Source organism: Meles meles, chromosome 8, assembly GCF_922984935.1.
Source record: "Meles meles chromosome 8, mMelMel3.1 paternal haplotype, whole genome shotgun sequence".
NCBI classification, from domain to species: domain Eukaryota; kingdom Metazoa; phylum Chordata; class Mammalia; order Carnivora; family Mustelidae; genus Meles; species Meles meles.
In genome coordinates this window covers 80,490,429-80,516,793 of record NC_060073.1, presented here as the reverse complement: position 1 = coordinate 80,516,793, position 26,365 = coordinate 80,490,429, and the positions used below count along the sequence as shown (strand labels likewise).

General features: G+C 38.5%; 1 pseudogene; it reads left to right on the top strand.

Moving 5' to 3' along the window:
- Positions 1 to 26,114, top strand: part of LOC123948806 — a 41,906-nt pseudogene extending 15,792 nt beyond the window's left edge.
- The last annotated feature ends 251 nt before the right edge of the window (positions 26,115 to 26,365 follow it).

The following is a 26,365-nucleotide window of genomic DNA, read 5'->3' as shown; positions in this document are numbered from 1 at the left end:
AATGGTCACGTTTCATTCTTCTACAAATACTTGTCCAATTTTCCCAGCACCATTGGTTGAAGAGACTGTCTTTTTTTCAACTGGATATTTTTTCCTGCTTTGTCAAAAATTATTTGACCATAAAGTTAAAGGTCCATACCTGGGCCTTCTACTCTGTTCCCACTGCTTTATGTGTCTGTTTTTCTGCCAGTACCATGCTGTCTTGGTGATCACAGCTTTGTAGTAAAGCTTGAAATCAGGCAACAAGATGCCCCCAGTTTTGTTTTTCATTTTTAACATTTCCTTAGCAATTAGGGGTCTCTTCTAGTTCCATATAAATTTTAGGATTGTTTGTTCCAGTTCTTTGAAAAATGCTGGTGGAATTTTGATCGGAATGGCATTGAAAGTATAGATTTCTCTAGGATGTATAGAGATTTTAACACTGCTTATTCTTCCGATCCAGAGCATGGAATGGTCTTCCATCTTTTTGTGTCTTCTTCAATTTCACGCATGAGTGTTCTGTAGTTATTGAGTACAGATCCTTTACATCTTTGGTTATCTTTATTCCCAGGTAACTTATGGTTTTTTGTGCTATAGTAAATGGAATTAGTTCTCTCATTTCCCTTTCTGTATTTTCATTGTTAGTGTATAAGAAAGCAACTGATTTCAGTACATTGAATTTGTATCTTGCCACATTACTGAATTGCTGTGTGAGTTCTAGTAGTTTGGGGGTCGAGCTTTTAGTTTTCCATATATAGTGTCATGTCATCTGCAAAGAGAGAGAGTTTGACTTCTTCATTGCCAATTCGAATACTTTTTATTTTTCTTTGTTCTCTTATTGCTATTGCTAGGACCTCTAACACTATGTTGAACAAGAGTGGTGAGAGTGGGCAACCTTGCCATGTTCCTTATCTCAAAGGGAAGGCTGTCGCTTTTTCCCATTGAGGATGATATTCGCTATGGGTTTTTCATAAATAGATTTTATGAAGTTTAGGATAGTTCCCTCTATCCCTATACTTTGAATCATTTAATCAGGAACAGATGTTGTTTCTTGTCAAATGTTTTTTTTCTGCATCAATTGAGAGGACCATGAGGTTCTTCTCTCTTCTCTTTTGATTTATTCTAACACATTAATTTTTCTGTGAATATTGAACCACTCTTGCAACAGAGAGATAAATCCGACCTGGTCATGGAAGATTATCTTTTTAATATACTGTTGGATCCTATTAGCGAGGATCGTGTTGAGAATCTTAGCATTTATATTCATCAGGGATATTGGTCTGAAATTCTTCTTTTTGGTGGGGTCTTTGCCTGGTTTGGGGATCAGGGTAATGCTGGATGCATAAAAAGATTCTTGGAGTTTTTCTTCTGCTTAATTTTTTTAAAGCAGAATTTGTACCTTTTATTATTTTTTTTTATAAACATATAATGTATTTTTATCCCCAGGGGTACAGGTTTGTGAATCGGCAGGTTTACACACTTCACAGCACTCACGATAGCACATACCCTCCCCAATGTCCATAACCCCCTCCCCCTCTCCCAACCCCACCTTCCCCCAGCAAACCCCAGTTTGTTTTGTGAGATTAAGAGTCACTTATGCTATGTCTCCCTCCCAACCGCATCTTGTTTCATTTATTCTTCTCCTGTCCCCCTAACCCCCCATGTTGCATCTCCACGTCCTCATATCAGGGAGATCATATGATAGTTGTCTTTCTCCGATTGACTTATTTCACTAAGCATGATATGCTCTAGTTCCATCCACATTGTCACAAATGGCAAGATTTCATTTCTTTTGATGGCTGCATAGTATTCCATTGTGTATATATACCACATCTTCTTTATCCATTCATCTGTTGATGGACATCTAGGTTCTTTCCATAATTTGGCTATTGTAGACATTGCTGCTATAAACATTTGGGTGCACGTGCCCTTTCAGATCACTATGTTTGTATCTATAGGGTAAATACCCAGTAGTGCAATTGTTGGGTCATAGGATAGTTCTATTTTCAAAATTTTGAGGAACCTCCATGCTGTTTTCCAGAGTGGTTGCACCAGCTTGCATTCCCACCAGCAGTGGAGGAAGGTTCCCCTTTCTCTGCATCCTCGCCAGCATCTGTTATTTCCTGACATATTAATTTTAGCCATTCTGACTGGTGTGAGGTGGTATCTCATTGTGGTTTTGATTTGTATTTCCCTGATGCCAAGTGATGTGGAGCACTTTTTCATGTGTCTGTTGGCCATCTGGACGTCTTCATTGCAGAAATGTCTGTTCATGTCCTCTGCCCATTTCTTCATTGGATTGTTTGTTCTTTGGGTGTTGAGTTTGCTAAGTTCCTTATAGATTTTGGATACTAGCCCTTTATCTGATATGTCGTTTGCAAATATCTTCTGCCATTCTGTCAGTTGTCTTTTGGTTTTGTTAACTGTTTCCTTTGCTGTGCAAAAGCTTTGGATCTTGACTAAATCCCAATAGTTCATTTTTGCCCTTGCTTCCCTTGCCTTTGCTGATGTTCCTAGGAAGATGTTGCTGTGGCTGAGGTCAAAGAGGTTGCTGCCTGTGTTCTCCTCAAGGATTTTGATGGATTCCTTTCTCACTTTGAGGTCCTTAATCCATTTTGAGTCTATTTTGGTGTGTGCTGCAAGGAAGTGGTCCAATATCATTTTTCTGCATGTGGCTGTCCAATGTTCCCAACACCATTTATTGAAGAGGCTGTCTTTTTTCCATTGGACATTCTTTCCTGCTTTGTCGAAGATTAGTTGACCATAGAGTTGAGGGTCGATTTCTGGGCTCTCTATTCTGTTCCATTGATCTATGTGTCTGTTTTTGTGCCAGTACCATGCTGTCTCGATGATGATAGCTTTGTAATAGAGCTTGAAGTCCGGAATTGTGATGCCACCATCTTTGGCTTCCTTTTTCAACATTCCTCTGGCTATTCGAAGTCTTTTCTGGTTCCATATAAATTTTAGGATTATTTGTTCCATTTCTTTGAAAAAAATGGATGATATTTTGATATGGATTGCATTAAATGTGTAGATTGTTTAAGTAGCATCACATTTTCACAATATTTATTCTTCCAATCCAGAAGCATGGAACATTTTTCCATTTCTTTGTGTCTTCCTCAATTTCTTTCATGAGTACTTTCTAGTTTTCACATATACATTCTTAGCCTCTTTGCTTAGGTTTATTCCCAGGTATCTTATAGTTTTGGGTGCAATTGTAAATGGGATTGACTCCTTAATTTCTCTTTCTTCTGTCTTGTTGTTGGTGTACACAAATGCAACTGATTTCTGTACACTGATTTCATATCCTGACACTTTACTGAATTCATGGACAAGTTCTAGCAGTTTTGGAGTGGAGACTTTTCGGTTTTCCACATATAGTATCATATCATCTGTGAAGAGTGATAGTTTGACTTCTTCTTTGCCAATTTGGATGCATTTAACTTCTTTTTGTTGTCTGATTGCTGAGGCTAGGACGTCTAGTACTATGTTGAATAGCAGTCGTGATAATGGACATCCCTGCCATGTTCCTGACATTACCGCAAAAGCTTTCAGTTTTTCTCCATTGAGAATGATATTTGCAGAGGGTTTTTCAGAGATGGCTTTGATAATATTGAGGAATGTGCCCTCTATCCCTACACTTTGAAGAGTTTTGATCAGGAAGGGATGCTGTACTTTGTCAAATGCTTTTTCAGCATCTATTGACAGTATCATATGGTTCTTGTTCTTTCTTTTATTAATGTGTTGTATCACATTGATGGATTTGCGGAGTTGAACCAATCCTGCAGCCCTGGAATAAATCCCACTTGGTCATGGTGAATAATCCTTTTAATGTACTGTTGAATCCTATTGTCTAGTATTTTGGTGAGAATTTTTGCATCTGTGTTCATCAAGGATATTGGTCTGTAGTTCTCTTTTTTGGTGGGATCCTTGTCTGGTTTTTGGATCAAGGTGATGCTGGCCTCAAAAAATGAGTTTGGAAGTTTTCCTTCCATTTCTATTTTTTGGAACAGTTTCAGGAGAATAGGAATGAGTTCTTCTTTAAATGTTTGGTAGAATTCCCCTGGGAAGCCGTCTGGCCCTGGGCTTTTGTTTGTTTGGAGATTTTTGATGACTGTTTCAATCTCCTTACTGCTTATGGGCCTGTTCGCGTTTTCTATTTCTTCCTGGTTCAGTTGCGGTAGTTTATATGTCTCTAGGAATGCATCCATTTCTTCCAGATTGTCAAATTTGTTGGCGTAGAGTTGCTCATAGTATGTTCTTATAATTGTCTGTATTTCTTTGATGATCGTTGTGATCTCTCCTCTTTCATTCATGATTTTGTTAATTTGGGTCCTTTCTCTTTTCTTTTTGATAAGTCTGGCCAGGGGTTTATCAATCTTATTGATTCTTTCAAAGAACCAGCTCCTAGTTTCATTGATTTTTTTCTATTGTTTTTTTGGTTTCTATTTCATTGATTTCTGCTCTGATCTTTATGATTTCTCTACTCCTGCTGGGTTTAGGGTTTCTTTCTTGTTCTTTCTCCAGCTCCTTTAGGTGTAGAGTTAGGTTGTGTTTTTAAGACCTTTCTTGTTTCTTTTTTTTTTTTCTTAAAGATTTTATTTATTCATCTGACAGACAGAGATCACAAGTAGGCAGAGAAGCAAAAAGAGAGAGAGGAAGGGAAGCAGGCTCCCCGCTGAGCAGAGAGCCCAATGCGGGACTCGATCCCAGAACCCTGGGACCATGACCCGGGCTGAAGGCAGTGGCTTTAACCCACTGAGCCACCCAGGCGCCCCAAACTTTCTTGATTCTTTTTTTTTAATTTTTTTTATTTTATTTTTATTTTTTTTATTTCTATTTGTTTATTTACAGCATAACAGTGTTCATTGTTTTGGCATCACACCCAGTGCTCCATGCAGTACGTGCCCTCCTCATTACCCACCACCTGGTCCCTCAACCTCCCAACCCCCCCACTCCCCCGCCACCCCTTCATAACCCTCTAGTTGTTTTTCAGAGTCCATAGTCTCTCATGGTTCATCTCCCCTTCCAGTTTCCCTCAACTCCCTCTCCTCTCCATCTCCCCATGTCCTCCATGTTATTTGTTATGCTCCACAAATAAGTGAGACCATATGATACTTGACTCTCTCTGCTTGACTTATTTCGCTCAGCATAATTTCTTCCAGTCCCGTCCATGTTGCTACAAAAGTTGGGTATTCATCCTTTCTGATGGAGGCATAATACTCCATTGTGTATATGGACCACATCTTCCTTATCCATTCATCCGTTGAAGGGCATCTTGGTTCGTTCCACAGTTTGGCGACCGTAGCCATTGCTGCAATAAACATTGGGGTACAAATGGCCCTTCTTTTCACTACATCTGTATCTTTGGGGTAAATACCCAGCAGTGCAATTGCAGGGTCATAGGGAAGCTCTATTCTTAATTTCTTCAGGAATCTCCACACTGTTCTCCAAAGTGGCTGCACTAACTTGCATTCCCACCAACAGTGTAAGAGGGTTCCTCTTTCTCCACATCCTCTCCAACACACGTTGTTTCCTGTCTTGCTAATTTTGGCCATTCTAACTGGTGTCAGGTGGTATCTCAATGTGGTTTTAATTTGAATATCCCTGATGGCTAGTGATGATGAACATTTTTTCATGTGTCTGATAGCCATTTGTATGTCTTCGTTGGAGAAGTGTCTGTTCATATCTTCTGCCCATTTTTTGATATGATTATCTGTTTTGTGTGTGTTGAGTTTGAGAAGTTCTTTATAGATCCTGGATATCAACCTTTTGTCTGTACTGTCATTTGCAAATATCTTCTCCCATTCCGTGGGTTGCCTCTTTGTTTTGTTGACTATTTCCTTTGCTGTGCAGAAGCTTTTGATCTTGAGGAAGTCCCAAAAGTTCATTTTTGCTTTTGTTTCCTTGGCCTTTGCAGACATATCTTGAAAGAAGTTGCTGTGGCTGATATCGAAGAGGTTACTGCCTATGTTCTCCTCTAGGATTCTGATAGATTCTTGTCTCACGTTGAGGTCTTTTATCCATTTCGAGTTTATCTTTGTGTACGGTGTAAGAGAATGGTCGAGTTTCATTCTTCTACATATCGCTGTCCAGTTTTCCCAGCACCATTTATTGAAGAGACTGTCTTTTTTCCATTGAATATTTTTTCCTGTTTTGTCGAAGATTATTTGACCATAGAGTTGAGGGTCCATATCTGGGCTCTCCACTCTGTTCCACTGGTTTATGTGTCTGTTTTTATGCCAGTACCACGCTGTCTTGGTGATCACAGCTTTGTAGTAAAGCTTGAAATCGGGTAACGTGATGCCGCCAGTTTTGTTTTTGTTTTTCAACATTTCCTTAGCATTTCGGGGTCTCTTCTGGCTCCATACAAATTTTAGGATTATTTGCTCCAGCTCTTTGAAAAATATCGGTGGAATTTTGATCGGAATGGCATTAAAAGTATAGATTGCTCTAGGCAGTATAGACATTTTAACAATGTTTATTCTTCCAATCCAAGAGCATGGAACAGTCTTCCATCTTTTTGTGTCTTCTTCAATTTCTTTCATGAGTGTTCTGTAGTTCCTTGAGTATAGGTCCTTTACTTCTTTGGTTAGGTTTATGCCCAGGTATCTTATGGTTCTTGGTGCTATAGTAAATGGAATCGATTCTCTAATTTCCCTTTCTGTATTTTCATTGTTGGTGTATAAAAAAGCCACTGATTTCTGTACATTGACTTTGTATCCTGCCACGTTACTGAATTGCTGTATGAGTTCTAGTAGTTTGGGGGTGGAGTCTTTGGGGTTTTCCATATAAAGAATCATGTCATCTGCGAAGAGAGAGAGAGTTTGACTCCTTCCTTGCCAATTTGGATACCTTTTATTTCTCTTTGTTGTCTGATTGCTGTTGCTAGAACTTCTAATACTATGTTGAACAAGAGTGGTGAGAGTGGGCATCCTTGTCGTGTTCCTGATCTCAACGGGAAGGCTGCAAGCTTTTTCCCATTGAGGATGATATTTGCTGTGGGTCTTTCATAGATAGATTTTATGAAGTTCAGGAATGTTCCCTCTATCCCTATACTTTGAAGCGTTTTCATCAGGAACGGATGCTGGATTTTGTCAAATGCTTTTTCTGCATCAATTGAGAGGACCATGTGGTTCTTCTCTCTTCTCTTATTGATGTGTTCTATCACACTGATTGATTTGCGAATGTTGAACCAACCTTGGAACCCAGGGATGAATCCCACCTGGTCATGGTGGATAATCTTTTTAATGTGCTGCTGGATCCTGTTTGCTAGGATCTTGTTGAGAATCTTTGCATCCATATTCATCAGTGATATTGGTCTGAAATTCTCTTTTTTGGTAGGGTCTTTGCCTGGTTTGGGGATCAGGGTAATGCTGGCTTCATAAAAAGAGTCTGGAAGTTTTCCTTCTGCCTCAATTTTTTGGAACAGCTTCAGGAGAATTGGTGTTATTTCTTCTTTGAAAGTTTGGTAGAATTCCCCAGGGAATCCGTCAGGTCCTGGGCTCTTGTTGTTTGGGAGGTTTTTGATCACTGCTTCAATCTCATTGCTAGATATCGGTCTATTCAGGTTGTCAATTTCTTCCTGGTTCAATTTTGGGAGTTTGTAGCTTTCCAGGAATGCATTCATTTCATCTAGGTTGCTTAGCTTATTGGCATATAACTGTTGGTAATAATTTCTGATGATTGTTTCTATTTCCTTGGTGTTAGTTGTGATCTCTCCCTTTTCATTCATAATTTTATTAATTTGGGCTTTCTCTCTTTTCTTTTGGATTAGTGTGGCCAATGGTTTATCGATCTTATTGATTCTTTCAAAAAACCAGCTTCTAGTTTCATTGATATGTTCTACTGTATCTCTCGTTTCTACCTCATTGATCTCTGCTCTAATCTTGATTATTTCCCTTCTTGCATGTGCAGTTGGTTTGATTTGTTGTTGATTCTCCAGTTCTTTAAGGTGTAGAGACAGCTGGTGTATTCTGGATTTTTCAATGTTTTTGAGGGAGGCTTGGATGGCTATGTATTTCCCCCTTAGAACCGCCTTTGCTGTATCCCATAGGTTTTGGACCAAAGTGTCTTCACACTCATTGGTTTCCATGAATTGTTTAAGTTCATCTTTGATCTCCTGGTTGATCCAAGCATTCTTAAGCAAGGTGGTCTTTAGCTTCCAGGTGTTTGAGTTCCTTCTGAGCTTTTCCTTGTGATTGAGTTCCAGTTTCATAGCATTGTGATCGGAGAATACGCAGGGAATAATGTCAGTCTTTTGGTATCGGTTGAGTCCTGCTTTGTGACCCAGTATGTGGTCTATTCTGGAGAAGGTTCCATGTGCACTTCAGAAGAATGAGTATTCTGTTGTTTTAGGGTGGAATGTTCTATATACGTCGATGAGGTCCATCTGGTCCAATGTTTCATTCAATGCTCTTATTTCTTTATTAATTTTCTGCTTCGATGATCTGTCTATTTCTGAGAGAGGCGTATTAAGATATCCTACTATTATTGTATTCATATCAATATGACTCTTTATCTTGATTAATAGTTTTCTTATGTAATTGGGTGCTCCCATATTGGGGGCATAGATATTCACAATTGTTACATCGTCTTGTCGGATAGTCCCTTTAAGAATTATGTAGTGTCCTTTTGTATCTCTGACTACAGTCTTTAGTTTAAAATCTAATTTATCTGATATGAGAATCGCTACTCCGGCCTTCTTTTGAGGCCCATTGGCATGAAAGATGCTTCTCCATCCCTTCACTTTCAGTCTGGGTGTATCCTTAGGTTCAAAATGGGTCTCTTGTAGACAACATATGGATGGGTCCTGTCGTTTTATCCAATCTGCAACCCTCTGTCGTTTTATGGGCGCATTTAGGCCATTCACATTGAGAGTGATTATTGAGAGATAGGTTTTTATTGACATCGTGTTGCCTTTGAAGTCTTTCTGTCTATAGATTGTTTCTATATTTCTGTTCAATGATATTCTTAGGATTTTTTCTCTTTTATAGGACCCCCCTTAATATTTCCTGCAGTGTCGGTTTGGTGGTTGCATAGTCTTTTAAGCCTTGCCAGTCTTGGAAACTCTTTATCTCTCCTTCCATTTTAAATGTAAGTCTTGCTGGATAGAGTATTCTTGGTTGCATGTTCTTCTCATTTAGTACTCTGAGTATATTTTGCCAGCCCTTCCTGGCTTTCCAGGTCTCTGTGGAAAGGTCTGACATTATTCTAATGGGCTTTCCTCTGTATGTAAGAAGCTTCTTTGTCCTAGCTGCTTTTAAGAGGGTCTCTCTTGAAACATAATTCCCCATTTTAACGATAAGGTGCCGTGAGGACTTTCGAGAATCTAAAATCTTGGGAGGAAATCTTTCTGCCTCTAGTACATGAACGTTGTTTCCATTCGTGAGATTGGGAAAATTTTCATAGACAACTTCTTCCACTATATCTTCTAGACTTCTTTCTTTTTCTTCCCCTTCAGGGATTCCAATAATTCTGACATTGGAACGTTTCATGGCATCGTTTATTTCCCTGATTCTGTTTTTGTGGTTTCTGAGCTGTTTGTTCCAGGCTTCCTACTGATCCTTTCTCTCTATCTGTTTGTCCTCCAGATCACTAATTCTATCTTCTGTCTCAGTTACCCTAGCTTTTAGAGAATTTAGATTGGATTGGAACTCATTGAGAGCATTTTGAACATCATCCCTGGTGGCTTTCAGTTCTGCCCTAACATTGTGAACATCATCCCTGGTGGCTTTCAGTTCTGCCCTAATCAATTCTGTTTGGTCATCCATGGCTTTCTCCAACCTAGCTATTGCCTGGATAATTGTTAGTCTGAATTCCTTTTCTGATATATTGTCTATGTCGATAGCCATTAGCTCTGTTGCAGAAGGCCCATCCTCTGTATTTTTCTTCTGTTGGGTATTCCTCCTCCTAGTCATTTTGGTGAAAGATGACTGAACAGATGCAGCTGGACTTATTGATTGTGGTGCAGTCAATGTGCACCCTGGAACGCTTCTGTGCAATCAGGATTTCCCACCCAAATGAGAGAAAAAAGAAAAGAAAAAGAAATAGAGAAGAAGAAAGAAAAAAAAAGGGGAAAGAAAAGAGGGAAAAAAAGGAAAAAAAAGGAAAAAAAGAGAGAGAGAGAGAGAGGAAAAAAAGGGAAGATAAAAGAGAAGGCTCAGCCCAAATGGGCCACAAGGTAAGATTTGTGGAGTATACAAACAAAAACAGACAGACAAAAAGAGTGATAAAAGTATATGACAAGAGAAAAAAATATGTATATATAAGCAAAAAAAAGGGAAGAACCTCATCAGAAAGAACCCCAAGTATAAGGTTTATATATTATTAGGACAAACACAAATTCACAGAAACACTGACAGAAGGAAAAATTGGGAGAATGGTTATAGATTCTCAGTGTGGGTGAGGAAGGTTATTTTGATTCTTCCTGAAGGTATCTTGATGTTTTTGTTAAGGGACTCAACTTTCCTAAGTTACAGGGGGATTAGAAACTGGTTTGCTTATAGGGGTAGCATTGATTGGGGAAAGGGGATTACCTTGAAGTTTAACTCTATATGTATAGTAGAAAATAAAAATTAAAAAAGAATAAACTAGACTAAACTAAGTTAAAATTAAAAAGAATTAAAAAAATAGAAAAACAAAAGAAAAACACGGGTATATGTATCAAAAAGTTCAGGTTAGAAGGTTATTAAAGAATTTGATGTACTGGATATCTCAGTGTGATGGTAAATAGGTTAAAAAATTATAAAAAGTATAAAAAATAGGTTAAAAAATTTAAAAAGAACCAGAATATCGGTAAAGAGTTAAAAATAAAAGTTGTATTTATGAAGTAGTGGTGATTGTTCTCTTGTAGTCTTTTTTTTTTTTTTTCCTTCCTGGTTGGTTTTCTGGGGGAGGGGCCTGCCACGTGGGTTTTCAGACAATGATGTTCCCTGAGTTAGGTCCTCCCGCTCCCCTCAAGGAGGTGAGCTCTTTTTTTTTTCAGGAAACTGTTTTTTTTTCAGCCTTTTGTTCTCTGGGGGTTTTTATGTTCTTTCATCTGCTTTCTCTCGCCTTGACAGCTTTTGATGGTTTTTGGAGGTTTAGAGGAGAGCAAACAGCACCCCAACCTCCCTCAGAGAGAAGCCTCAGACTGTTTTGCAAAAGCTGCTGGCAGAGTCGGTTCTGAGTCACTGTCCCTGGGGATGCAGGAGCTCCTCGTTGTACCCAAAACCAGGGCAGCGGTGGCTGTCTAGGCAGCTCCAGACCGCCAGAGAGGTTCCGAGCAGAGATCGCGCACTGAGATTTTCCCGCTGTCCCGGGTTGGGAATGTCTGGTTTTTCTGGCTGCCAGAGCTCCAGGCTAGCGCCTATGAGCACCTTTCCCAAGGGAGGGTGTGGGACGCGCGCGTTTCAGGATTGCCGTCTGGCCAGGCTCCCAGCCCCTCACGGGAGCCAGACCCCACTCGTTCTCGGGCACGCTGGCGTTCAGGTGCGGTGGCCGCTCAAGGACAGAGACCTGATTTCTCCGCCGCACTCTCTCTGGCTCCGCACCAGGGGAGGCTGTCCTGGGTCCGGGGACTTAGGTCCCTGACCCTAACCGCCCAGGTTCCCACTATTACCCCCCCGCGATCCTTTGCTCTTTGTTTTTTGAGTGCTTTCAACCAGACTCCAAGTTAATGCTGGTCCCCAGATGCAGAGCACTCTCGTGTTGGGGTGTTACTTTCCGATAGGTCACCTCTGGTGGCTCCCTCCCCCTTTTGTTTATCTTTGGACGTTCCCAGTCTGCTTTACCTGCCACTGGCGTCTTCTGCTCCTGTAGAGATCCAGACGTGTATAATTCTGATCTCAGGCTGATTTCATGGGTGGTCGGAGTTCTTTGGTAGGTAATCAGCTCACTTTAGGGTACAGGTTGAAATGGTGCCTCCTCCTACTTCCACGCCATCTTGACTCATTAGTAGATATTGGTCTATTCAGGTTGTCAATTTCTTCCTGATTAAGTTTTGGAAGTTTATAGGTTTCCAGGAATGCATCCATTTCATCTAGGTTGCTTAACTTATTGGCATATAACTGTTGATAATAACTTCTGATGATTGTTCCTATTTCCTTGCTGTTGGACGTGTTCTCTCCCTTTTCATTCATAATTTTATTAATTTGGGCCTTCTTTCTTTTCTTTTGGATTAGTTTGGCCATTGGTTCATTGATCTTATCGATTCTTTGAAAAAAACCAGCATCTAATTTCATTGATGCATTCCTCTGTATCTCTAGTTTCTATCTCATTGGTCTCTGCTCTAATCTTGATTATTTCACTTCTTGTGCATGGGGTTGGCTTAATTTCTAGGTGATTCTCCAGTTCTTTAATGTGTAAAGATAGCTGGTGTGTTCTGATTTTTTCTATTTTTTTTTTTTTGAGGTAGGCTTAAATGGCTATGTATTTCCCCTTTAGGACAGCTTTTGCTGTATCCCATAGATTTTGGACCGAAGTGTCTTCATTCTCATTGGTTCCCATGAATTCTTGAAGTTCTTCTTTGATTTCCTGATTGATCTAAGTATTCTTAAGCAAGGTGCTCTTTGGCTTCCAAGTGTTTGAATTCCTTCCAAACTTTTCCTTCTAGCTGAGCTCATTTCAAAGCATTGTGATCTGAGAATATGCAGTGAATAATCTCAGTCTTTTGGTATTGGTTGAGTCCTGATTTATGCCCCAGTATCCAGTCTATTCTGGAGAAAGTTCCATTGGCCCTTGAAAAGAATGAGTATTCTGTTGTTTTAGGGTGGAATATTCTGTATTTATCTATGAGGTCCATCTGGTCCAATGTGTCATTCAATGCTCTTGTTTCTTTATTGATTTTCTGCTTGAATGATCTGTCAGGATAACACCCCTGCTATTAATGCATTCATATCAACATGACTCTTTATTTTGATTAACTGTTGTCTTATGTAGTTGTCTGCTCCCACATTGGGAGCATAAATATTTACAATTGTTCGTTCTTCTTGGTGGAGAGACCCTTTAAGAGTGATGTAGTGTCCTTCTGTATCTCTGACTACAATTTTCAGTTTAAAATCTAATTTATCTGATTTGTGAATCGCTACCCCAGCCTTCTTTTGAGGCCCATTGGCATGAAAAATGCTTCTCCATCCCTTCACTTTCAGTTTGGATGTATCCTTAGGTTCAAAATGGGTCTCTGGTAGACAACATATAGATGGGTCCTGTCATTTTATCCAATCTGCAACTCTGTGCTGTTTATGGGTGCGTTTAGCACATTCACGTTGAGAGTGATTATTGAGAGATACACTTTCATTGACATCATGTTACTTGTGAAGTCCTTGTTTCTATACATTGTCTCCATAAATTTTTTCAATGACACCCTTGCGTTCTTTCTTCTTTTACAGGACCCATCCCCCCCTTAATATTTTTTGTAGTGCTAGCTTGGTAGACACATACTCTTTTAAACCTTGCTGGTCTTGGAAACTCTATATCTCTCCATCCTCCTTGAATGTCATTCTTGCTGGATAAAGTATTCTTGGCTGCACGTTCTTCTCATTTAGTGCCCTGAATATATCTTGCCAGCTCTTTCTGGCTTCCAAGGTTTCTGGGGACAGGTCTGACATTGTTCTGATGGGCCTTTCTCTCTATGTAAGGAATCTCTTCCCCCTAGCTGCTTTCCAGAGCTCCTGTCTAAAATTACGATTCATCATTTTCACAATCCGGTATCTCAAAGTCTTTCTAGATTCTATGGTCTTTGAGGGGAGACCTTTTTCCCTCTAGGACATGAATGCTGGTTCCATTAGCCAAATTGGGAAAATTTTCATGGAGAATTTGTTCTACTATATCCTCTAGTCTTCTTTCCTTCTCCTCCCCCTCAGGGATTCCAATAATTCTGACTTTGGAACGTTTCACTACATCAGTTCTTTCCCTAATTCTGTTTTCATGACTTCTAAGCTGTTTGTTCCAGGCCTTCTCCTAATCCTTTTTCTCTATTAGTTTGTCCTCTAGATCATGAATTCTATATTCTGCCTCAGTTACCCTAGCTGTTAGAGAATTTAGATTGGATTGGAACTCATTGAGAGCATTGTTAACATCTTCTCTGGTGGCTTTCACTTCTGCCCTAATCAATTCCATTTTGTCATTAATGGTTTTCCCCAACCTAGCCATTGCCTGGATAATTGTTAGCCTGAACTTCCTTTCTGACATACTGTTTATGTCCATATCCAATAGCTCTGGTGAAGAGGGCAGAGTCTCTGAATTTTTCCTCTTTTGGGAATTTTTCCTCCTCTTCATTTTGATGAGAGATGGTTGAAGGTATGTGTAGCTGAATGTATCAACCATGGTGCAGGCAAGGTGCTATCTGGAACACTTCTGAACAATCAAGATTCCCCACCAAAAAGAAAGAAAAAGAAAGAGAGAGAGAGGGAAAAAAAACATAAAAGAGAAGACCCAGCCCAAATGGACTCCAAAGGTAAGATTTATAAAGTATACAAACAAAAAGACTGACAAAAGTAAATGAGAAGAAGAAAAAAAATGACAGAGAGAACCCATCCAAAATCAACTACAAGTATAAGATTTAGATACTAGCAGAACAAAAGAAAATACAGAGAAACACAGAGAAAAAAAAAATTGGGAGGGTGGTTATAAATTCTCAGTGTGGGAGAGGAAGGTTATTTTGTGTCTTCCTGGGTGTATCTTGAAATCTTTATTAAATGACTCAACTTTCCTGAGATGAAGGGGGATTAAAACTGGTTTATATATAGGGGTAGTATTGATTAGGAAAGATGATTACCTTGAAGCTTATCTCTATATGAATATTTAAAAAAATAGATAAGCAAAAAAAAGAAAAAACACAGATATATGTATCAAAAAAGTTCAAATTAAAAGATTATTATGGAATTTGTTGTACTGAACCTCTCATTGTGATGGTAAATAGGTTAAAATTATTTAAAAATTAAAAAGAATGAGAATAGTGGTGATGAATTAAAAATAAAATAAAAGTTGTAGCTATGAAGTATACAGGTTTTATGGCAATACTGGGATCTTAATATCTTCTTTCCCCCTGATATTGGGGTTTTACAGTTTTATGGGGACCCTATCATGGTTGTCCTCTTTTTTTTTTTTTTTTTTTTTTTTTTTTTTTGGTCAGAGTGATCAGGCCTTCTGTGGGTGGAGCCTGCTGTATGGTTTTTTAGTCAGTGTTGCTACAGTTGAGTTCTTCTGCCCCCTATCAAGGGGCTGGGCTCTTAGGACACCGGTTTTTCAGGCTTTTGTTCTCTGGAGGTTTTTTGTTTGTTTGTTTCCTCCTCTTTGCAGTTTTTGGTAGTTCTTCAGAGGTTTAGAGGAAAGCAAACTGCACCCAGACCTCTGTCTCACAGAGAAACCTCAGTTTGTTCCCCTCTGGGTGGTCCAGAGCACACAGACTCGCCTCTGCCATCTCCACTGGCAGAGCATATCCCCAGCCACAGTCTCAGGGGTCACAGGAGCTTCTGTTTGTTCTCTGGTGCTACCATGAGCAGTATTAGTCCAGAGAGCTGGCTTCCAGTGGCTACCCTTGCCACTGATGTCTGGGCAGGTCCAGACTGCTGGAGAGGTCCCAACCAGAGATAGCCAGCTGAGATTTCCCCATCGACTGACCAGGTTTGGAAGTGTTCAGACTCTCACCAGTCCTAGAGAGAACCAGCTAGAGCCCACACAGACATCTCTCGGGGAGGGTGTGGAGCGTGGCTCAGACCCCAGTCTCACAGCCCACATGCAGAATGCAAAAGGTTGTGGTTCTAGAGAGTGCTGGCTGGCATCCACACCAGACTCTCTTACACATGCCGCCACCCAGACACTCTCAGATGCTTGGCAGCTTAGGGACCAAGGCCTGGATGATTCACTGCACTCTCTCTGGCACTGTGCTGGTGGTGGTTGCCCTGGGTGTGTGGGCTTAATCCCATGCCCCTAGCCACCCAATTCCACCAATTTCCCCTTAAGATCTTTTGATCTTTTTGAGTGCTTTTAACCAGACTCCAAGTTAATGCTGGTCCCCAATCACAGGGCACTCTTGTATTGGGGTATTACTTTCCAATGGATGGCTCCCTCCCCCTTTTGTTTATCTTCAGATATCAGTCCAACATTCCCATTCTCTTTTACCTGTCCACTGGTGTCTTCTACCGTCATAGATCCAGAAGTGTATAATCCAACATCTCAGGCTGAATTCATGGGTGTACAGAGTATTCTGGTAGATAATCAGCTCACTTTAGGGGACCAGTTGAAAGAGCATCTCCTATTTCTCTGCCATCGTGCCCCACTCCTCATGATCTGGTTTCAGTAAAGAGACAATTTTAAAAGCAACAAGAGAAAAGAAAACAGTTTTATACAAGGGAAACCCCATAAGACTTTCAGCTGACTTTTCATCAGAAACATTAAAGCCCAGAGGAGAGTGGTATAATATATTTAACAGAATGAAGGGAAGGGAAAAAAAAAAACAACTTACAGCCATGACTACTCTATTCAGAAAAACTGTCATTTTAGAATAAGAGAAATAAAAACTTTCCCACAACAATAGTTAAAAGAGGTCAATACCAGCAAAACAGACTTACAAGAAACATTAAAGGCAATCATTTGTGTATGTGGGGGGAAGCCATATCAAAATTAAGAAAATTGTGAAAGGAAAAAAATTCACAGGTAAATACAAACATAATAAAAGTAGTAGGGGGTGCCTGGGGGGCTCAGTGAGTTAAGCCTCTGCCTTCAGCTCAGGTCATGATCTCAGGGTCCTGGGATAAAGCCCTGCATTGGGCTCTCTGCTCCATGGGGAGCCTGCTTCCTCCTCTCTCTCTGCCTGCCTCTCTGCCTGGTTGTGATTTCTCACTGTCAAATAAATAAAAATATTTTTTAAAAAGTAGTAGGTTAATCAGTATGGAGATTAGAGCATGTAAGAGGTAAAAATCTACTGTATCTATAAAAATTAATCAAGGGATTCATGAAATAAAAGGATGTATGACATGTAATTAAAATATGGGAAAGAAGAGCAAAAATTAGTGCTTCTAGAATGGGTTCAAACTTAAGCAGCCATCAACTAAATATAGATTGCTATAGACCGAAGATGTTATATATGAACTTAGTAGTATCCACAAATCAAAACCTGTAATACATAGAAAAAACTAAGATAAAGGAATTCAATAACACTAAGAAGAGCCATCAAACCACAAAGGAAAAGAGCAAAAGCAGAGGAAAGGAACAGACAACTACAAAAACAACCATAAGCAAGCAACAAAATTGCAATATGTAGTTAACAATAATTATTTTAAATGCTTTAATCAAAATACATGGTGTGACTGAATGATTAAAAAAAACAAAAAGCAAGACCCATCTACATAAGTCTACAAGACTTATATAAGTCTACATAAGTCTACTATAAGTCTACAAGAGTCTACAAGAAACTCACTTGAGACCTTAAGACACATGCAAACTGCAAGTGAAAGAATGGAAAAACATTAACCATGCAAATGAAAGTGAAAAGAAAGCCTGGATAGCAATAGTTATATTGGACAAAATAGACTTAAGAAAAAAAAAAAAAAAGACTGTAGCAAGAAACCAGGAAAGACACTACATAATGATAAAGGGAACAATCATTTTAAATATTTATTAACTCAACATAGGACCACCGAAATACATAAATCAACTATAAGAAGCATAAAGAAATAAATTGACAATAATCCAATAATAATAATAGGGGACTTTCACACCCCGCCTGCATCAATGGACAGATCATTCAGTCAGAAAATCAACAAGGAAGCAGTGACTTTGAATGTCACTTTGGATCAGATGAACCTAACAGATACATGTAGAACACTCCATCCAAAACACTGGAATATTATTCTTTTCAAGTGCCCCTGGAACATTCTCCAGAATAGCTCACACGTTAGGCCACAAAACAAATCTCAATAAATTTAAAAAGTTTGAAATCATATCATGCATTTTTCCAGCTACAATAGTATGAAACTAGAAATCAATCACAACGAAAAATCTGGAAATAACACAAATACATAGAGGCAAAATAACCTGCTACTATACAGTGAGTGGGTCAACCAAAATATCAAACAAGAAGTCAAAAAATACGTGAAGAAAAAGTGAAAGTACAATGGTACAAAATCTTTGGGATGCAGAAAAAGCTGTTCTAGGAGGGAAGATTGTAGCAATACAAGCCTACCTTAAGAAGAAAAGTCTCAAATAAACAACATAAACTTACACTGAAAGGAACTCGAAAGAGAAGAACAAAGTCCAAAGCCAGTAGAAGGAAGTAAATAATAAATATTAGAGAAAAAACAAATTAAAAAGAAACTAAACAACAACAATAACAACAAAACAATAGAACAGATCAACAAAATGAGGAGCTGTTCATTGAAAAGATCAACAAAATTTATTCAACCTTTAGCTGGGCTCATCAAAAAAGAAAAGGGATAACTCAAATAAATAAAATGAGAAATGAAAGTAGAGAAATAACAACCAACACAACAGAAATCCAATAAATTTTAAAAGAATATTATAAAAAATTACAAGCCAACATCATCTCCTAGGACAACCTAGGAGAAATGGGTAAATTCCTAGAAACAATAGTTTTCCAAAATTGAATCAGAAAGAAATGGAAAATTTGAACAGACTGATTACTAGCAATGATATCAAATGAGTCCTAGGAGAACTCCCAACAAACAAAAGTCTAGGACCAGATGGTTTCACAACTGAATCCTACTATACATTTAAAGAGGGGATGGGGTAACAAGGTGATGAGTACTAAGAAGAGCACATGTTGTGGTGAGAACTGGGTATTATACACAACTAATGAATCATTGAACACTACATCAAAAACTAATGATGTACTATACAATGGCTAACTGGACATAATAAAATAAGAAGAAAATTTTGAAAATAAAGAGTTAATACCTATTCTTCCCAATCATCCTACAAGGAGACACTTACCCTGATATTGAAACCAGATAAAGAAATTAGAAAAAATGAAACTACAGGACAGTATCTCTGATGTACACAGGTGAAAATATCCTCAAAAAAATATTAGCAAACTTAATCCCATAATATATTAAAAAACAACTCACCACAACCAAATGAGTTTATTCCAGTAATGAAGAATAGATATATATTTACAAATCAACCAATATATTGCATTACATTATCATGAAAAAAAGATAAAAATCATATCTTAATAGGTGCATAAAAAACAAAGTACAACATCTATTCATGATAAAATCTCAAAAACAAAGTAGGTTTAGAGGAAACATACCTCAACATAATATGATACATAGGAAAAACCCACAGCTAACATCCTACATGGTGAAAATCTATGGGCTCTTACTCTACAATGAAGAATAAGACAAGGATATCCACTCTCACCACTTTTATTCAACATACTGGAGGTCCTACCAATCAGACAAGAAAAGTAAACAAAAGGCATCTATTTTGGTAAAAGAGAAGTAAATTTTTCACTATTTTCAAATTATATAACCCTATACATAGAAAAGCCTAAAGATCCCACCAAAAATCTGCTAGAACTGATAAATGAACTCTGCAAACTCACAGAAAACAAAATTAACATACAGAAATCATTTGCATTTTACACATTAATAATGAAGTAGAAGAAAAAATTAGAAAACAACCCCCTTCACGATTGCACCAAAAATAATAAAATACCTAAGAATGAACTAAACCAAGGAGGTAAAGTACCCATTTTCTGAATACTATATAGTATTGACTAAAGAATTTGAAAATGACACCAACAAATGGAAAGATATTCCAAGCTCACGTATTGGAAGAACCAATATTGTTAAAATGTGGTATGCAAATAAATCTACAAATTTAATGCAATCCTTATAAAAATACCAACAGCATTTTTCACAGAACTAGAAAAAAATCCTAAAATTTGTATGGAACTGCAAAAGACCCCAATAGCCAAAGCAATCTTGAGAACAAAAACAAAGATGGAGGTATACAATCTCAGATTTCATATATAGTACAAAACTTTAGTAATCAAAACAATATGATACTGGCAGAAACCTAGATACACAGCTCAATGGAACAGAATAACAATGCTTATTCTTCCAATCCATTAGCATGACATGTGTTTCCATCTGTGTCTTCCTTAATTTCTTTCTTAAGTTTTCTGTAGATTCTAGAGTATAGGGCCTTAGGGCCTTTACCTCTTTGGTTAGGTTTATTCCTAGGTGTCTTATGGGTTTTGGTGGTATTATAAATGAAATCAATTCTTTAATTGCTCTTTCTTCTGTTACATTGTTAGTGTATAGAAATGCAACTGATTTCTGCCCATTGATTTTGTATCCTGTCACATTGCTGAATTACCATATGAGATCTAGTAATTTGGGGGAGGAGTCTTTTGGGTTTTCCATGTAAAGTATCATGTCATCTGTGAAGAGAGAGAATTTGACTTCTTCTTGCCAATTTGAGGGACTTTTATTTCTTTTCATTGTCTTATTGTTGAGGCGAAGACTTCTAGTACTAAGTTGAACAAAAGAGGTGAGAGTGGGCACCCCTCTCATGTTCCTAACCTTAAGGGAAAGCTCTCAGTTTTCCCCCATTGAGAATGATCTTTGCTCTGAGCTTTTCATAGATGGCTTTTATGATATTGAGGTATATTCCCTCTATCCCTATACTTTGAAGAGTTTTAATCAGGAAAGGATGCTGTATTTTGTCAAATACATTCTCTGTCAATTTAGAGGATCATATGATTCTTACCTCTTCTTTTATTTATGCAATTTATCACTTTGATTATTTGCAAATGTTGAACTGCACTTACATCCCAAGAAAAAATTCCACCTGGTCATGGTGACTAATCATTTTAATGGACTGTTGGGTCTTACTGCCTAGGATCTTGTTGAGTATTTAGGGATATTGGTTTATAATTCTTTTTGATGGGGTCTTTCTCTGGTTTTGGGATCAGAGTAATGCTGGCCTCATAAGATGAGACTGGAAGTTCTCCTTCAATTTCATTTTTTTTGAAACAGCTTCTGTAGAGTAGGTATTATTTCTTCTTTGAATATTTGGCAGAATTCCATTTGGAAGCCATCTGGCCTTGGACTCTTGGTTTTGGGGAGGTTTTGGTTGACTCCTTCTATTTCCTTGCTGGTTATTAGTATGTTGAGATTATCTATTCTTGTTTCAGTTTAGTAGTTTATAAGTTTCCAAGAATGCATCCATTTCTTCCAGGTTGCTTAATTTGTTGACATACAGTTCCTGGTAAAAATCTCTTAATTATTATTTCTATTTACTTGGTATTAGTCATGATCTCTCCCCTTTCATTCATGATTTTATTTATTTGGGTCCTTTCTCTTTTGGATAAGTCTGGCCAGTGCTTTTCTGATCTTATTAATTCTTTCAAAAAACTAGGTTCCACTTTCATTGATCTGTTCTACTGTTTTTCTGGTTTCCATCTCATTGATTTCTGTCCTAATCTTTATACTTTCACTTCTCCTGCTGAGTTTAAGCTTTATTTGTTATTCTTTCTCCAGGTCTTTTAAGTGTAAGTTTAGCTTGTGTATTTGGGATTTTTCTAATTTTTTTAGAGAGGCTTGGGTGGCTATGTATTTCCCTCTGAAGACCACCTTTGTAGTATCCCAGAGGTTTTGAACTGATGTGCTTTCATTCCCACTGGTTTAATGAATTGTTTAAGTTTTTCTTTAATTTCTTGGTTGACCCATTCATTCTTTAGAAAGATGTTCTTTAACTTCCAAGTGTTTGAGTTCCTCCCAAATTTCTTCATGTGGTTGAGTTCCAGTTTCACAGCACTCTGGTCTGAAAATATGCAGGGAATAATCTCAATCTTTTGGTGTCAGTTGAGACCTAATTTGTGACCCATTATGTGATCTATTCTGGGGAAAGTTCCATGTGCGTTCTAGAAGAATGTGTATCCTCTTTTTTTTTTTTTTTTTTTTTTTTTTTTTAGGAGGCAATGTTCTATATAGACATCTATGAAGTCCATCTGGTCCAAAGTGTCATTCAAAGCTCTAGTTTCTTTATTGATCTACTTAGATGATCTGTCCATTGCTGTGAGTGGAGTGTTGAGGTCTCCTACTATTAATGTGTTCTTATCAATGTGTTTCTTTATTTTGTTTATTAATTGGTTTATACAATTGACTCCTCCCATGTTGGGGCAGATATTTAAAGTTGTTGGATCTTCTTGTTGAATAGACCCTTTAAATATGATATAGTGTCCCTCTGCATCTCTTCCTACACTCTTTGGTTTAAAATCTAATTTGTCTTATATGAGGATTGCTACCCCAGCTTTCTTTTGATGTACATTAGTGTGGTAAATATTTCTCCATTCCCTTACTTTCAATCTGGAGGTGTCTTTATGTTCAAAATGATTCTCTTGAAGACAGCCTATGGATATATCCTGCTTTTTTATCCAATCTGACACCCTGTGTCTTTTGGTTGGAGCATTCAGCCCATTTATAGTCAGAATAACTATTGAAAGATTTGAATTTAGTGTTGTATTGCCTGTAAAGTCCCTGTTTCTGTTGTAAAGTCTCTGTTTCTTTCTGGCCTATGTGACTCTTGGGGTCTCTCTGTTTACAGGGTCTCCCTTAACATTTCTTGCAGGGCTGGCTTGGTGGTCACATATTCTTTCTATTTCTGCCTGTCCTGAAAGCTCTTTATCTATCCATCCATTCTGAATGACAACCTGGTTGGATAAAGTATTCCTGCTTGCATGTTCTTCTCATTTAGTACCCTGAATATGTTTGCCAGCCCTTTCTGGCCTTCCAGGTCTCTGTGGACAGGTCTGATGTTATTCTGATGTTCCACCCTCCCTATGAAAGGAAACTCCTCTCCCTGGTTACTCTTAGGGTAGTTTCTTTGGCTTTAATATTTGAAGTTCCACTATTATATTTCAGGGTGTTGATCTATTTTTATTGATTTAGAAGGATCCTCTCTGTCTCTTGGAGTTGAATGCTTGTATCCTTCCCCAGATTAGAGAAGCTCTCAGTTATGATGCTCAAATATACTTTCTAGCTCTCACTCTCTCTCTTTCCATCCCCTTGGGGATTCCAATAATTCTGACATTAGGATGTTTCTTGGCATCATTAATCCCTCTAAGCCTTTCTTCATGTGCTACCAGTAACCTATCACTGTTTTCCTCAACTTAAATCTTTTCCATCAGCTTATCTTCTAGATCACTAAGTCTCTCTTCTGCCTCATTTACCTTGACTGTTAGAGGGCCCAGTTTAGACTGCATCTCCTTCATAGCATTTTTAAGTTTGGCCTGAGTAGATGTCATTTCTGCTCTTAGAGATTTTATATTATCACTAATCCTCTTTTCATTTTTTAATATTTAATCATTACTTTTTAACATCTCAATTTAATTTTTTTTCAGTTTTCCAAGATAATTGTTTATACACCACACCCAGTGCTCCATGCAATATGCTCTTTTCAAATCTACCTATTGACTTTATGATTGCTATCCTGAATTCTAACTCTGATATCTTGCTTATATCCATATCCATTAGTTCTGTGGCAGAGGATATTGTCTCTGTTTCTTTTCTTTGTTGAAGATCCTCCTCCTAGTTATTCTGTTGAGGGATGGTTGATTGAATGAGCAGAGTCCAAAATATCAACCATGACCCAAGTAAGATGCACCCTAGCAAAATCCAGTGTGGTCAGAAGCCACCATGAGAAAAAAAGCCAAAATGAAACACAAGAATAAAATCTAACATTTTTTTTTAATTTAAAAAAAAAGGGTAGGGGAATGGGGACTATAATCTCCCAGTGTGGATAAAACAGGATGTTTCAGCTGTTCCTGGGTGTATTTTGGTCTGTTGTTAGAGAACATTACATCCCAAAATTACAAGGAAGGTAAGAATTGTATATATATAAAGGTAAAACTGAATTCAGTGAAAAAGTGACTACAATATATCATATCTATAAAAATATAGGTGTAAAAATACATGTTAAAAGTGACTATGAAATGTAAGTTGATATAATAAACATCTAGCTGAAGTGAGGAGAAGTTAAAGAAAAGAGAAAAAGCATAAGAAATAAAAAAAGAAAAGAAAAGGAGACTTTTATCTGAAAAATAAACAAGTCATGAGGCCACACCTAGAGCTCAATATACTGTTTTATCCTGGCATTGGGATTTTACAGGCTTACGTGATCCATAGGATTGTCATCCACTTGTTCTTCCAGCCTGTTTTCTGAGGGAAGGGCCTGCTGTGTTATTTCTCATGTAATCCTGCCTGGGCAGAGTTGCCCCACCCCTGTCGAGGGATGGGCTCAGTACATACTCATCCTTTCTGTAGCTTTTGTTCCCGGGAGACTTTCTTTGCCTTTTCAGAGGATCAGAGCAAAAATTGCCCAGCCAGTCTCTGGCTCAGAGCAGAAAATTCAGTCTTCCCTCTTTAATAAACCTTCCAGGACTAACAGTCTCCTCTGCTGTATGCACTGCCAAGGGCTGCAGTCTCCTGAATTGTGCACCCAGAGCAACTCTTTCAGAGGCAGTCCTAGGAGCCTGGGAGTGCCACTGGCAGTTGTGTCTAAAACTGTGAGCAACAGTGGACTCGTGTGATGTATCATGTTGATTGATTTGTGAATACCAAACCACCCTTTCAGCACAGGAATAAGTCACATTTGATTGTGGTGACCTCATGGAGACTGACATCTTGGAGTCATTGGAAGATCTAAGTTATAAAGGGTCCATTTTTGGAAGATGGTGCTCTGTCTCTCACAGTATCTTCTGGAATCAGTTTCCCTGAGTTTACCAAACTCTGTGCTTGGCTGGTGTCTGAATAAAGAGTGTTCTGTAAACTAGAGGAAAATGTGCAAACAACTAACAGCCTGAGTGAAGCTGAGGAATTCCAGCTAGGGGTGAGTGGGCTACTAGGCAAGATGAACTGTCCATATCTATTATTAATATCTGCAGATGTGACCAAGTGTCTTTTCCCTCAGAAGAACTGCCTCCTTTTGCTTACATACCTCATCTCAAAACTAAAAGCTGCCAGAATACTCTCTCTGAATATTCCTCCAAAAAAGCTCAAGAAGGAGGCAGTAGTGAGGTCTTTCAAGTGTTGAAAGGCATACGTATTGCTCTAGGAATGTCCAAACTTCCAGCCAATACAACTGTATTCCAATTCTTCAGCGGGATTGAAAAAAAAATTAAAGGAGACATAAACAAAATTTTCCTCCAACCATGTGGGAAAGACTTTATTGAAGAGGACAATGGGACTACCCACTGGGAAAAGATAGAAACAATTAACAAAGCCATCGCCAATGAATATGAAGTTCAGAGAAAGCTGCTAATAAAACATTTGCATGTCAGTGTCCAGTGTTTTGAATGGTCTGACAGAGATAATAGAATAATCAGCAAAGGTCTACCAGACAAAAGCTCAATTTTTTCTCCTAAAAGTACTACTTCTATTGCTCATCTTTTGGCTGCAAGCAAGACTTGTTGAATATTTTAAGGACAAGCAGTGGCTCTCTAAGAGAAAAGACTGCCTGTGCCATCAATAAGGTATTGATGGGCAGGGAACCTGACAGAGGAGGTAGACCTCCACCTCCAGAGATGTCATCATATTGGAACAGGCAAGATGGCCCCCAGCTGAAAGTAGGAGGCTAAGGAGGAGGGACAGGTGGTTATAAAAATTATAAAAATTCCTCATATTGAGATCAAGTATGTCATGAAAAAGGAGGAGAGAGAGGGATGTGGTGGCTATGACCATGGTAGCCATGGGGGAAGAAAATGAAATAAGCATCAAAGAGGCTGGGCAGGTGGAAGGAGTGGAGAAAGAGGTGACTACCAAGATGGTTGTTATTGAGATTTGGGTTTCCAGTCAGGCACTTATCATGGTGGCCACAGTGGTAGCTATCAAGGCGGTGGTTATGGTGGCTTCCAAACATATATATATGCAAAAAGTGGATACCAGTGTGGTGGATGCCAGTAGGACAATAGATACCAAGATGGTGGGCACCACAATGATCAAGGCAGTAGTCATGGAGGGAGAGGTGGTCACAGAGGCCAAGGTGGACGTGGAGGCCAGGGAGGAGGTTGGGGAGGAATGTAGAGCCAGAATTATCACCAAGGGGAACAATTTAAACAGTGTGTTCAGCATGGAGGTTTTTAGTATAATTATTCTGGATTTAGAGAGGAAAGAAATACAAATTGAGGCTACAGAACCTTACACTTTGCTAGAGCTCAAATAATAGAAACTTAGTTTCAGAATCCTGAGCCCAGCATCAATTTAGAATTAATGTGAGAACACAGGTGGAAGGCAGGTTCTTGCTTGGCATAAGTATTTGTAGGTCTTCACTCAATTCTGTTGTTGGGTTTATTTTTTTTAAGGACTTACATAACACAGTTTGATAAACTTACTTAACATCTCTCTTTTATATAAAGAACTTTCAGGGGCGCCTGGGT